Raw genomic sequence first — 13,306 nt, forward strand, 5'->3', positions numbered from 1 at the left:
TTTGCTATTTTATAGTTTAAATTGCAATCATTATGAGCTACACCTCTATATTTGCCTGTTAAGTGACAATGGTCTAGAACTCTTTTAGTTTGATCAATGATTAAATTACCGCATATACTACAATTTTGTTCTAAGTCAATTATTTTTTGTTGCTCCATTGATAGCGGATGCAAGGGAATCGTTACACTTAAGTGATTTTGATATAACACTAAACAATCATTATATATGCTCTCAACAAAATGTGCTGCACAATCTTCACCATAATATATTCGATATATATCCAAACTATTGTCAAATGAACACTTTATATAATAACTATATGCATACGGTATGTGCTTTTGAATTAAATTTATGTTTTCCGAAGTTTTCAGATTCATCCCTTCTAAAATACACTCAAAATCAGCATATGCCACAAAAGGAACATCTAATTGATTTTTTAAATTTTTAAATCTTAAAATCGCTGTTTCATTTGAGGGCATCTCAGTTATAATTCTATTACACTCCATACTATGTCGATCCAGTTTGTCGCTATCATCGAAATGTAGAAAACAGCCTTTGCATAGATGAATCTTCCTCGTACTTTTAGTTATTTGTTTGCGAAGTAATCTAATGGAGAAGCAAATAAATAAATATATTTTTTTTTTTTTAATTTTTTAATTTAATACTTACTTGGAAATATTTTTAATCCAAGCATAGTGATATTTGTCATCCTTCTCGAGAAGTAGTAGATATATAGTGTGTAAGACGTTGCTAGTTTTATTATTAGTTAAATAATATGGGCCGATAATTGTCTTTTCATCGCTGTCTACACCCAACACAGTTATACTAATTTCAGGATTATTTTCTTCAAATATGTTTATGCTGTCGACCGGTGTGGGGAATTTTAACCCACTAAAATTTAACGATTTATTATTTATATTTATTATATCCGACCTAATGTTGTAAATGCCTTTACGTTTATATTGACTGGGTCGATTCTTATGATGAGGACATTTCACAAAAGCCGATATTAATGCCCATTTAAAACAATATTCGTCTCTATTTTGTACGTTGATGCAGGCTTTTCTGCTTACTATTTCTCTGGGCAAATTAATGAAATTCGAACCCTTTATGAGTTGGTATTTATTTATATTAACTTCTAAATGTACTATTTCAATAAGGGACCAACCACTGTCTCGTTCTTGAAACTCACTCATCTCACTTTTTATATAGTCATTTAAATTATTGATTATTTCATTTAGACGTTCAGTCTGACTCGTTGTTGGATTTAAGACTTGCATTTTTGTTTGAAATGACTTTAGATTTATTTCACAATGATTTTCACTCTCTTTAATCAAAACATAATTACAGAATTGCTCAAAATTAAATTTGATATTGATGTGTTTTTTTGAGCTTCTTGGAGTAGAGTGATCACTTGTTCTTTGATTGATTGTTGAAATAATTTGATATCCAAGCACTCCTTATTGTGATTTGTGATTATATAAGTTTCAATACGATTCCGAAATGCACTTCTTATACACCGCAAGTTATCACTTATTTGCGCGCCAGATAATTGTTTATGCAAGTTGGTGCGTAAGTGATGCGACCAACTAATTTTAGCAACATTTAGATTACAGACATCACAATATCGTATTTCACTAGCGTTAGGATTTGTGTTACTAGACCCAGGATTGTTATTGTTATGTAAAGCATCAGCCATTTTTGTTTTTGTTTTGTTTTTTAAATGTTAATTAAAAAAGTTTATTTTATTTATTTTTCTTATTCGTTACAAAAATTTAAAACATAATTATCCCCATCAGATCTAAGTTTGACTAGCTTGTAGCCCCCCGTCGCCATGTGCTCCACAGCGTTCGCTGACAGCGTACTAAACCGGTCTGGCAAGAACACCACAAAATCTTCAAATGTAAGCATTATTTTCTCGCCGTAGCGTGTCCGCTTCACTTCAGCGTTCTGTATCACAAGCGGTGTGTTAAAAGGGAGTGCCTTAACACTTTTAATCGGGGGTAGGGAGACGGCCCCAAGCTCATTCCACTGTTCTCCAAAGTCAGACATGTTGCTGTTGCTGTTGCTGTTGCTGTTGCTGCTGCTGCTGGTGTTAATGCTAATGAAAGATTCTTCAAATAGTGCGAGTGACTTCTTGCTCTGAATTTGACTTCTGCTTTCTGAATTACTCCAGTACTCTACATCTCATATTTATACCAGTTTGCGAGACGAACAAATCTGAAAAGAAAGAGAGATAAATACTTATGTATATTTAAATAAAATAAATGCTTGGGGTAAGTGAGATAACAAGAATATATATAAATATACACACAACAATGTTTCACGATAACAATATATATACACATGCATAGCTTTTTAAAACGAGAGTGAGAGAGTTCAAGTGCGAGGGGGAGTGGGAGGGGAGGGCGGAGTGGGCGCTATCGCAAACGAGAGTGAGAGTCCGAAGACAAGCGGGAGGGGAAGTGAGCGCAACCCCCCAGAGGATCAAGCCTCAGGACAAGCGGGAGGGGAAGTGGGAGGGGAAGTGAGCGCAACCCCCCAGAGGATCAAGCCCCAGGACAAGCGGGAGGGGAAGTGGGAGGGGAAGTGAGCGCAACCCCCAGAGAGTCAAGCCCCAGGACAAGTGGGAGGGGAAGGGGGAGGGGGAGTGATCGCGACCCCAGAAACTTCCACAACAACAACTTCCGCTCGCGATAAGCGCCCCCGCACCAGCGATAAAAAAAGTGGTCCAGAACATACAAACCCCATAGCGGTCCAGAACATACAAATCCACCCTACTTTTATGACCGACACAATCAACATCCCAGATAGCTTTGAATACCATTGCTTCACAATTAATATTACAAAAACGGAAGAAACTTACAAAAATTTGCTATCACAAGCGTTTGGCTTTAAGGAAATAATACAGATTAAATATTTAACGGAAAAACTACAAAGAGAAATGAATGGGTTAAAAATTGTTAAAAGAAACAAAAGAGGATTAGCTAATTTTGTAGGAACAGCTTACAAATATCTTTTTGGAACATTAGACAATAATGATAAAGAAGAATTAGAAGAAAAAATCAATGTAATAGCTCAAAACAGTGTACAGGTAAACGAACTAAATAATATAATCGATACAGTTAACAAAGGCATCGATATAATAAACAAGCATCTCGAATACAACGAAAACGAAAAAATACTTGAATTATTGATTTTTAATTTAGAACATTTCGCAGAATACATTGAAGACCTGGAAATGGGAATGCAGTTAGCAAGATTAGGAATATTCAATCCAAAGTTATTAAAACACGACTACTTGACAAACATTAATTCTGAGATACTTCTGAACATAAAAACCTCAACTTGGCTTAGGTCAGATTCAAACGAAATTTTAATTATATCCCACATACCCAGAGAAATAAAGAAACTTCCCGTATACGAAATATTACCTTATCCAGATGAAAATAATAAAATATTACAAGATAACACCCAAAACAAATATTACGTGTACAGAAATAGTTTGTATAACAAAGAAACAAAAAAACCTGTTACCAACGCATGTCTTTTAGGTCTTGTTAATCAAACAAATACTAGTTGCAGGTTCACAAAAACGCTATTAACTACCCAAATTAATTATGTCGAACCAAATATCATAGTTACATGGAATTTGTCAAAAACTATACTAAATCAAAATTGTATTAAAAATGAAATTGTAATTGAAGGAAACAATATGATCAAAATACACAATTGCTCAATTGCAATTAACGATTTATCCATAAGCAATTATAATTCTGACTACACACAAAGCATATACACAAGAAATAATGTCACCAAATTAGACCCAATATCATACATCCAAGCAAAAGAAATATTTTTTGAACAAAATAAAGAAAACCAGATTTACAAAATAATTGTAATTGTAACACTGGGTCTCTTAATATTAAGTGTATCACTGTACCTACTTTATAAATTTAAGGAAATACCTAAAAGAATACTTATAAAATACAATAACACAAAAGGTGACGACCCAACAATAGAAACACAAGAGTTACAAGAAATACCACAACTATACCCCAAAATCACATAAATAACCATACGATTTTGTCTAAGTGATGGGGGAGTGACGTGTCTGCACTGCGATTTCTCAACGGCCACCAGTTTAAAGAACGAAACCGTTCACAAATAAACAGAATCGCCAATTTCGGCTTTGATTAAAAACGATACAGAAGCTCGAGATCCCGCAATGCAAACAAACAAAGAAAATTGATTAAGTCCGATTGTCAACAATGACGTAATTCCATAAACGTAAAAATCCAATAAGATCGCAAAATCTAATAAGACCGAATTATGTAAACATAAACAAAGAAGTGGCGATCGCATCATCCACTTGCGATTGCGTCACCTAATGCACTAACAGTAAATTCTAAGACGCAAACCGAGGTTTCATTCTAACCAATTCTGTAACATACAATTAGTCTTTTTCCAACGTTCTAATAAAGAATAACCAACCAATATAAAAATTCTCCTGATTTTTATTCGGGCGAAGAACGACTCATGTAAATATATATATTCTTGATCACCATCACTAGACGAGTCGATCTAGCCATGTCCGTCTGTCCGTCTGTCCGTCCGTTTCAACGCAAACTAGTCTCTCAGTTTTAAAGCTATCGGGCTGAAACTTTCCCAAAAGTCTTATATCTTTTGCAGGTAGTATATAAGTCGGAACCAGCCGGATCGGACAACTATATCTTATAGTTCCCATAGGAAAATTCGGAAAAAAAAATGTTAAAAGATTATATCTTTGGTGTTTTTTAGCACATTACCTCCTTTTCTTGGAAGTAACATTTTTTAATTAGTCTTGAATTTCGAATTAAATTTTATCAAAATCGGAAGACTATATCATATAGCTGCCATAGGAACGATCGTAAAATTGGTGGGAAAATAATATGAAACAAATTATAGCTTCGGTGTTCCTTAACATACAACCTCCTACGCTTGGAAATAACATTTTTTAATTAGTTCTGAATTTCAAATTTAATTTTATCAAAATCGGATGACTATATCATATAGCTGCCATAGGAACGATCGTAAAATTGGTGGGAAAATAATATGAAACAAATTATAGCTTCGGTGTTTTTTGATATATTATCTTATACTATTGGAAATAACATTTTGTGTATTTTTATGAATTTCGAATTATATTTCAACAAATCGGACGACTCTAACATATAGCTGTCAAAGAAACGGTCAGCGAAATAATGAAATATTTATTATACCCTTGCATTCTTAAAGCTATCGCGCTGAAACTTTTCCAAAAGTATTCTTTCTTATGCAGAAAGTATATAAGTCGGAACCAGCCTGATCGGACAACTATATCTTATAGCTCCCATAGGAATAATCGAAAAAAAATTTTTTTATTATATCTAAGGTGTTTTTTATTTTTAACATATAACCTCCTACGCTTGGAAATAACATTTTTTAATTAGTTCTGAATTTCGAATTTAAAATTTAAAAATAAAATGAAACAAGTTATAGCTTCAGTGTTTCTTGGCATATTATTATCTTATGCTATTGGGAATAAAATTTTTTGTATTTTTCAGAATTTCGTATTTAAATTTAATAAAAATCGAACGACTCTAACATATAGCTGTAAAAGAAACGGTCAGCGAAATAATGAAATAATTAAATAAATTAAATATATGAAGGTTAATAGCAGGTATGATTCAAACCTATATATTGACTCGTAATCCTAATCCCCGGATTAGTCTGTGAAAACCAGTTGCCGAGTGACAACGTATACATTGTTGTGTGTATCTTTTATATTCAATTAATATAAACACAGCGAAAGTATAAGGTGAAAAGTGAATGAAAATCCACCAAAAAGTACAAGGTGAAATGTGAATATAAGCCCATAAAAAAGTAAAAGGTAAAAAGTGCTTAAAAATCCACCAAAAGGTATAAGGTGAAAAGTGAAAAAAGTGTGTAACAAAATAATAAAGTATTATTATATTTTTTTCCTTTGGTAAGTATTTCTATAAAGTAAATCAGGATTCATAAATTCGTATCACATAAGTCTCTTCTGGTGAAATTCAGGTGGAACATCAATAAATATTTACCAGAATCCCGACCAAAGAGATTTTGAAAATCTCTGACCAATTATAACCCCTTAACTTTTATACAATTATTTTTTAACAGCAAAATAAAGAGAATGCCGCGCATATCATCTTTATCTCAGGAGCAGCGCCGCCAAGCTGCGCTTAGACGAAGCCAAGCCCAATATCCTCAAAATGCGTCACAAAAAAGGATTCCGCTGCTCGCTCTCAGAGAAGGAGAAGCGAAAGAATTCGAGCCAGCGAACGATTAAGGAACACTGACAATCGCGCTACCTGGAGAGCGAACGAGGAAAATCGAGGACTCGAGCGCACACGGGACGCTGAAGCGCATGCAAGCGCCAGGTCGAATTCCGAAGAGCGACGACGACAGCAGGTGCAAAATACTGCTGACCATGCTACCTGGAGATCGATCGGGGAAAATCGAGGACTCGAGCGTACACGGGACGCTGCAGCGCGCGCAATGGTCAGGTCGGATTCCGAGGAGCGGCGACGAGAGCAGTCGCGAAACACTGCTGATCATGCTACCTGGAGATCGATCGGGGAAAATCGAGGACCCGAGCGCTCACGGGACGCTGTAGCGCACGCAATAGTCAGGTCGGATTCCGAGGAGCGACGACGAGAGCAGTCGCGAAACACTGCTGACCATGCTACCTGGAGATCGATCGAGGAAAATCGAGGACTCGAGCGCACACGGGACGCTGCAGCGCACGCAAGCGCCAGGTCGAATTCCGAAGAGCGACGACGACAGCAGGTGCAAAATACTGCTGACCATGCTACGTGGAGATCGATCGAGGAAAATCGAGGAAAAGAGCGCGCACGGGACGCTGTAGCGCACGCAATAGCCAGGTCGGATTCCGAGGAGCGACGACGAGAGCAGTCGCGAAACACTGCTGATCATGCTACCTGCAGATCGATCGAGGAAAATAGAGGACTCGAGCGTTTACGGGACGCAGCAGCTCATAGGATCACCAGGAACAACCCTATCACTAGGACACAGGAGAAAAGGACCAACACAGTGCATCATCGGAACACAAGACTTCAGCAAAGATTTCGGGAACAACAAATTCAGGAAATGGCTGACGAGCGACTTCTCACGTTCAGGTCGAGTTCACAAAATCAACAGGCGGAATCTTCCAGACAGTCACAGCGCAATATTGCTGCAAGAGCACAACTTTCAGAGGATGAACGAGAGGATCAACGGGAACGCCAGCGACGGAGGAGTCCAGCTACGGCAAGGGAACAATATCCTCGTAACATTAAGGACGGACCAACTAAGTTTTGTACGTGCTGTGGAGGAACGTGGTTTCCATCTCAGGTAAGTGGTTTGAACATGCGTACTATTTCTTCTAAATACCCCAATTTTAGTCTAGACAATGCCTTTTATTTAAGCAGAAAGTTTCCGAGTCCGTCCGGCAAATATCAATTTTGCAGTACATGTCATCAAGGCGTTTCCAAAGGTAGGATACCATCCCTTTGTCTCTCTAATGGCTTCGACTTTCCAGAGATACCTGAATGCCTTAAAAACTTGACATGTCTTGAGGAGCGCCTTATTTCTCCTCGAATTCCCTTCATGCGCATTATATCCCTTGGATATGAAAGGCAATGCGGAATAAGAGGCGCTGTAGTCAATGTTCCAATTTCAGTACCTGATACTGTAAGCGTACTCCCGCGCACCTTTGATTCGACCCATGTAATCCAGGTTCATTTAAAAAGAAAGTTAGAATATTCCCATAATTTCATGACGGAAACTATTCGACCTGCTCGGGTTATTCAAGCTGTGCGATACTTGGTTAACACTGAGCTCTACAGAAAGCACAACATTTCCTTTGACGATGATTGGCTCAATCAAATGGGAGCCGAAGAAGAGATACCTTTCATCGCAGATGAATCTGACCGAGAAGTCGTAGAAGAGCTTCTTCGTCAACATTCTCATTCTCAATCAAATGACGCGCAAGAAGGTGATTTAAATCCCGGAGGTCATGAAACCCTATTAGAAAACGATGATATTGGAGTTCAGCGTATTGCTATGGCTCCCGGAGAAGGCCGCATTCCAACAAATTTAACCCTTGACGACGACGCAGAAGAACTTTCCTTCCCAACTATTTCTTGCGGCGAAATATTTAAGGGGAATTCGACCTATGCAAAAAAAGGAAGATCGCAAATTCGCTTTTACGACCGTCGTTGCGCAGTAGTGCCCAAAGTCCTTTATATGTACAAATTTTATGAAATGCAACGAATTCAAAGTTCTATTTCCATTGCCCTACGAAAAAAATCAGGTGCAGTAACTGCTGCAAATGTGAGGAATAATTCATTTGTTGACAGTCTTGTACAACATGACGATGGATTTCACATTCTAAAAGGCCTCCGTTCAGCTCCAGCACACTGGGAGGCAGAAAAAAGAAAGTTATAGCCATGATAAGACAATTTGGGTTGCCTACATTCTTCATAACCCTCTCTGCTGCTGAATCTAAATGGAACGAACTCTTAGTTATTCTATCTCTTTTATTGGATAGCAGAGACATTACTGAGGAAGAGGCAGCAGCTCTTTCTAGCGCAGAAAAAGCTAGATTAATTCGATCTGACCCAGTAACGTGCTCCCGGTACTTCGACTACAGGTTCCGGCAATTAATGAAATTATTTAAAAGCTCCGAGATATTTGGTGAGTTAAGACTCGTCCTTTATTATTGGGGGATCGAGTTCCAGCACAGAGGATCGCCGCACTCTCATGGCATGTATTGGTTTTCTGGTGCCCCAAAGCTAGAAGGACACGATAACACCGAAGAGGTCACCCGCTTTATTGATCGTTTCATTACTACCAGCGGGGACGATCCTGAAATTCATGAAGTAATTCAATATCAGCGCCATAAGCACAGCGCTTCATGTTTAAGGGAACTGCGAGGACAACAATTCTGCCGTTTTAATATGCCATACCCACCAATGCCTGAAACTCTGGTTTTGTTTCCATTTGAAGAAAACGAATCCAATGTTGAAGAATATAGAGAAATATTTAAAAAAGTTAAAGAGCTCCTAAAGTCTGTTTCCGAAGAAGAATCGGCCATACTTAATAATTTTGAATATTTTCTCAGCCATCTTGAAATTTCATATGAGGAGTACAAGTTCGCCCTTCGGTCTAGCTTAAAAAAGCCCCAAGTATTTCTTCGTCGCCAATTTTCTGATAGGTTGCTAAATGCTTACAATAGAAATATTTTAGGCTTGCATAGAGCATAGAGCAAACCTGTTGTAGTTATATAATTAACTACATAAATAAATCCAACCGTGGCGTGTCGCAACTGCTTCGAGAAGCAATGACAGAAATAAGCCATGGAAGTGTTTCCGTCAAAAGAAAATTGCAGCATTTAGGGAGCATGTTTATTAACGCTACAGAAATATCTGCCCAAGAAGCTGCATACAACATTTTAGGTTTACACTTGCTGAGGCTAGTGAAGGGAATGTTTTTATTAACACTTGCCATCCAGATAAAAGGGTCCGGATAGTCCGATCTAACAGAGAATTAGAACAGCTTCCCGCAAACTCAACAGATATTTTTGAGCGAAATTTACTTGATCGATACGTGCAAAGACATGAACAACTAGAATCGTTATGTCTTGCGGAATTTGCGGCTTGGTTCAAATTCTCCAAGCTAAATGCACGGTCAGAACAGTCAAACGAAGAATATGACGAACCAATCGACTTTGATGCAGATGAAGAAAATAACGTTTCTGCACAAAGTTACCAAATGCTGGATGGGACTGGTGGGGTAAAAAGACGTAATCATGCCCTAATTCTTAGGTGGGTTCGCTTCAGTTTAAGCTCTTCTCTATCAGATTATTTTAGAGAGCACGTTATGCTCTTTTTCCCATGGAGAAGTGAAGAGACGAAACTCATTGCAAACGACAATGAAAGCACATTTAGAAATAATTTTGAAATTATTAAACGCAATAAAGAGCAGTATGATGTGTTTGACGACATGGAGTTAGAGAGAGTTCTTCAAGATCTGCATAATGTGGATAGAGAAGAAAACGGCCCCTTCCCGAAGGGCCAGCCTCTCAATACTTTGATGAAGAGTTCAGAGCTTTGGCAGTCCCCGACGTCGGCCAAAACGTAAATGTACTCCAAGATGAAAATGATTCAAATGGCGAACTTCCTCTTATAAGACTTCCTCCGATAGTATCTGACGATAACCTTTGCTCGCTTACCCGGTCTCTCAACTTTAAGCAACGCCAGTATTACGCCCACGTAATGTATAATGTTGCAGCCAAAAAAAAACATTTTATGAATATGTTGGTGGAGGGGCCGGAGTGGGAAAAAGCAGATTGATTTCTATAATATTTCAGTCTATAACTTGGCGAGCAAATAAACTTCCTGGGGCAACAGATTCCGCAAAGGTTTTACTTTGTGCTCCTACTGGAAAAGCAGCTTTTGGGATTGGGGGACTAACGCTTTATTCAGTTTTCTCCCTTCCTGTTAATCAAACATCTGGTCCTTTAAGACACTTAAGCAATGACACTTTAAATACAATGCATTGCAAGTTGATTGATATCCAATTAATTATTATAGATGAGATCTCGATGGTCGGATCAAAAATGCCTGGATACGTAGATCAAAGACTTTGTCAAATTTTTAGAAGTCAAGATGTAAGTTTTGTGGGCAAGTCTATAATAGTGTTTGGAGATCTGAAGCAGCTTAGCCCAGTTGGAGATCGTTGGATATTCGCAGAAAATACATCTAATCCCTATAATATTCTGGCAGGAGCTAACCTTTGGAATAACTTTAAGTTTTTCGAGCTAACGGAAATAATGCGGCAACGTGACGACCACGCTTTTGCTTTGGCTTTGAATAGTATGTCTGAAGCCAACATGACAAATGCAGATATTGAGCTTTTCAGGACAAGAGTTCTTCCAGTAACCGACGTTCCTGACGATGCAATTCACTTATTCTGTTCTAATGCTGACGTAAACCATTACAACTCCCTAAAACTTGCCCAAATTAGAACTGAAGAATTTGTGTCAACTGCAGTAGATACAGTTAAGTCAGCTAATATGTCTGAAAGATGTCGAGAATCAACTCTTAGGCATGCCCAAAACATGAAGAAACTCAGGGTCTACCATATATTTTACACCTGAAGACTACTGCAAAATATATGGTTACCGTCAATATTGACACAACTGATGGACTTGTAAATGGGGCAACTGGTCAGTTAATGCGAATTGACAACTGTATGGTTAACGGCTCATTATTAGTTACTGGACTGTGGATTAAGTTTACAGATGCCACTGTCGGTACTATAGCTAGGACAAAAGTTCGAGGAAATTATCACCCAGACTGGACTCCAATTTATAAAATAGCCCGAGCATTCCAATGCGAAAATTCGGGACATTCTTCTATTGATCGAAAACAATTTCCAGTTGTTCCTGCTGAGGCTATTACCATCCATAAGAGCCAAGGAGCAACCTACAGCAAAGTCGCAGTGCATCTTAAAAGAGGCATTAAGCGAGCTTCGTTGTACGTAGGTTGCAGCAGAGCAACTAGCGCATCGGGCCTTTTCCTTTTAGGAGACTTTGTCCCTCCAACTAGATTTGGAGCTACAAATGTCCAAGTAGAACTTGAACGTTTAAGAGGGGAAAAGGCTTTGACTACGCATTATGAATTTTTGCTCAATGAAAATGAGGATATCTCTTTATATTACTACAACGTGGAATCTCTTCGCGCTCATCGCGAAGATGTTGCCAACGACAACATTATTTGTTCTTTTTCTTCTTTTTATGTTTTGTTGAAACCTGGACTCTTCCACAAGAAGAGTACGCTTTAAGGGATTTCGACATTATAAGAAGAATAGATTGCAATCGTTTGAATGGTATTGGGAAGAACGGAATACTTATTTATGCTAAACAAAACATTTCGCAAAATGTATTATTTCTGTTTGAGACAAAGAAGTCCACAAACACAAGGGCAACGTATCAATCGATTGAATTTAAATATCTTGACACGTCATTTATAATTGTTTATATGAGTCCCGGGTTTCCTATTGCAAGATTTCGAAATGAAATTAAAGCTGATGTGGAAATGATGATGTAGAATGGATAATACTAAAGTAGTAATATTAGGAGATTTTAATATTTGCAGATCCACCGGGACTGATATTCTGAAGGAACACTTGAATGCCTATAACCTCTTTTCAATCAATCATTCTCCCACAACAAAACAAATAACACAAATTGATTGGATATTTTCAGATTCTCGAGTTCCACAAGCTCTTGCCATTACTTATGAGACACCATATAGCCACCACGATGGAATGTTTTTTAAGTATAGCTTGTAGTCGGTAATATAATTAAATATATAAATTGTAAAAATTGTAATAGGTTAGAAAAAATAATTAATTGTATATAGCATATTGTATATATGTATTTTTATGGTATTATTAATTTATTTATTTCTATCTATCAACGTAGTTTTCAAAATTGTATATATATATATATATATAAATGATAATATTTTCCCCCTCGTGGATTGTGACCTTGACGTGGTGTGGGGGCTGAGTACGTGAAATTGTTTTAATATCACTGAAGCTAGCAACAATCCTTATAATGTAACATAGTGTAACTAACATTGGTTTTTTCTTATAACTGCAAGGGTATTCAAACTTCGGCTAGCCGAAGTTAACTTCCTTTCTCGTTTTAACATAAAACCTCTTAAGCTTGGAAATGATATTTTTTATACCCTTGCAGAGGGTATAATGATTTCAGTCAGAAGTTTGCAACGCAGTGAAGGAGACGTTTCCGAACCCATAAAGTATATATATTCTTGATCAGCATCACTAGACGAGTCGATCTAGCCATGTCCGTCTGTCCGTCTGTCCGTCCGTTTCTACGCAAACTAGTCTCTCAGTTTTAAAGCTATCGGGCTGAAACTTTCCCAAAAGTCTTATATCTTTTGCAGGCAGTATATAAGTCGGAACCAGCCGGATCGGACAACTATATCTTATAGCTCCCATAGGAATAATCGGAAAAAAAAATGTTAAAAAATTATATCTTTGGTGTTTTTTAACATATTACCTCCTTTCCTTTTTTATTTAGTCTTGAATTTCGAATTAAATTTTATCAAAATCGGAAGACTATATCATATAGCTGCCATATGAACGATCGTAAAATTGGTGGGAAAATAATATGAAACCAATTATAGCTTCGGTGTTCCTTAACATAAAACCT

The sequence above is a fragment of the Drosophila subpulchrella genome, unplaced genomic scaffold (genome assembly GCF_014743375.2).
Source record: "Drosophila subpulchrella strain 33 F10 #4 breed RU33 unplaced genomic scaffold, RU_Dsub_v1.1 Primary Assembly Seq43, whole genome shotgun sequence".
Classification (NCBI taxonomy): Eukaryota; Metazoa; Arthropoda; class Insecta; order Diptera; family Drosophilidae; genus Drosophila; species Drosophila subpulchrella.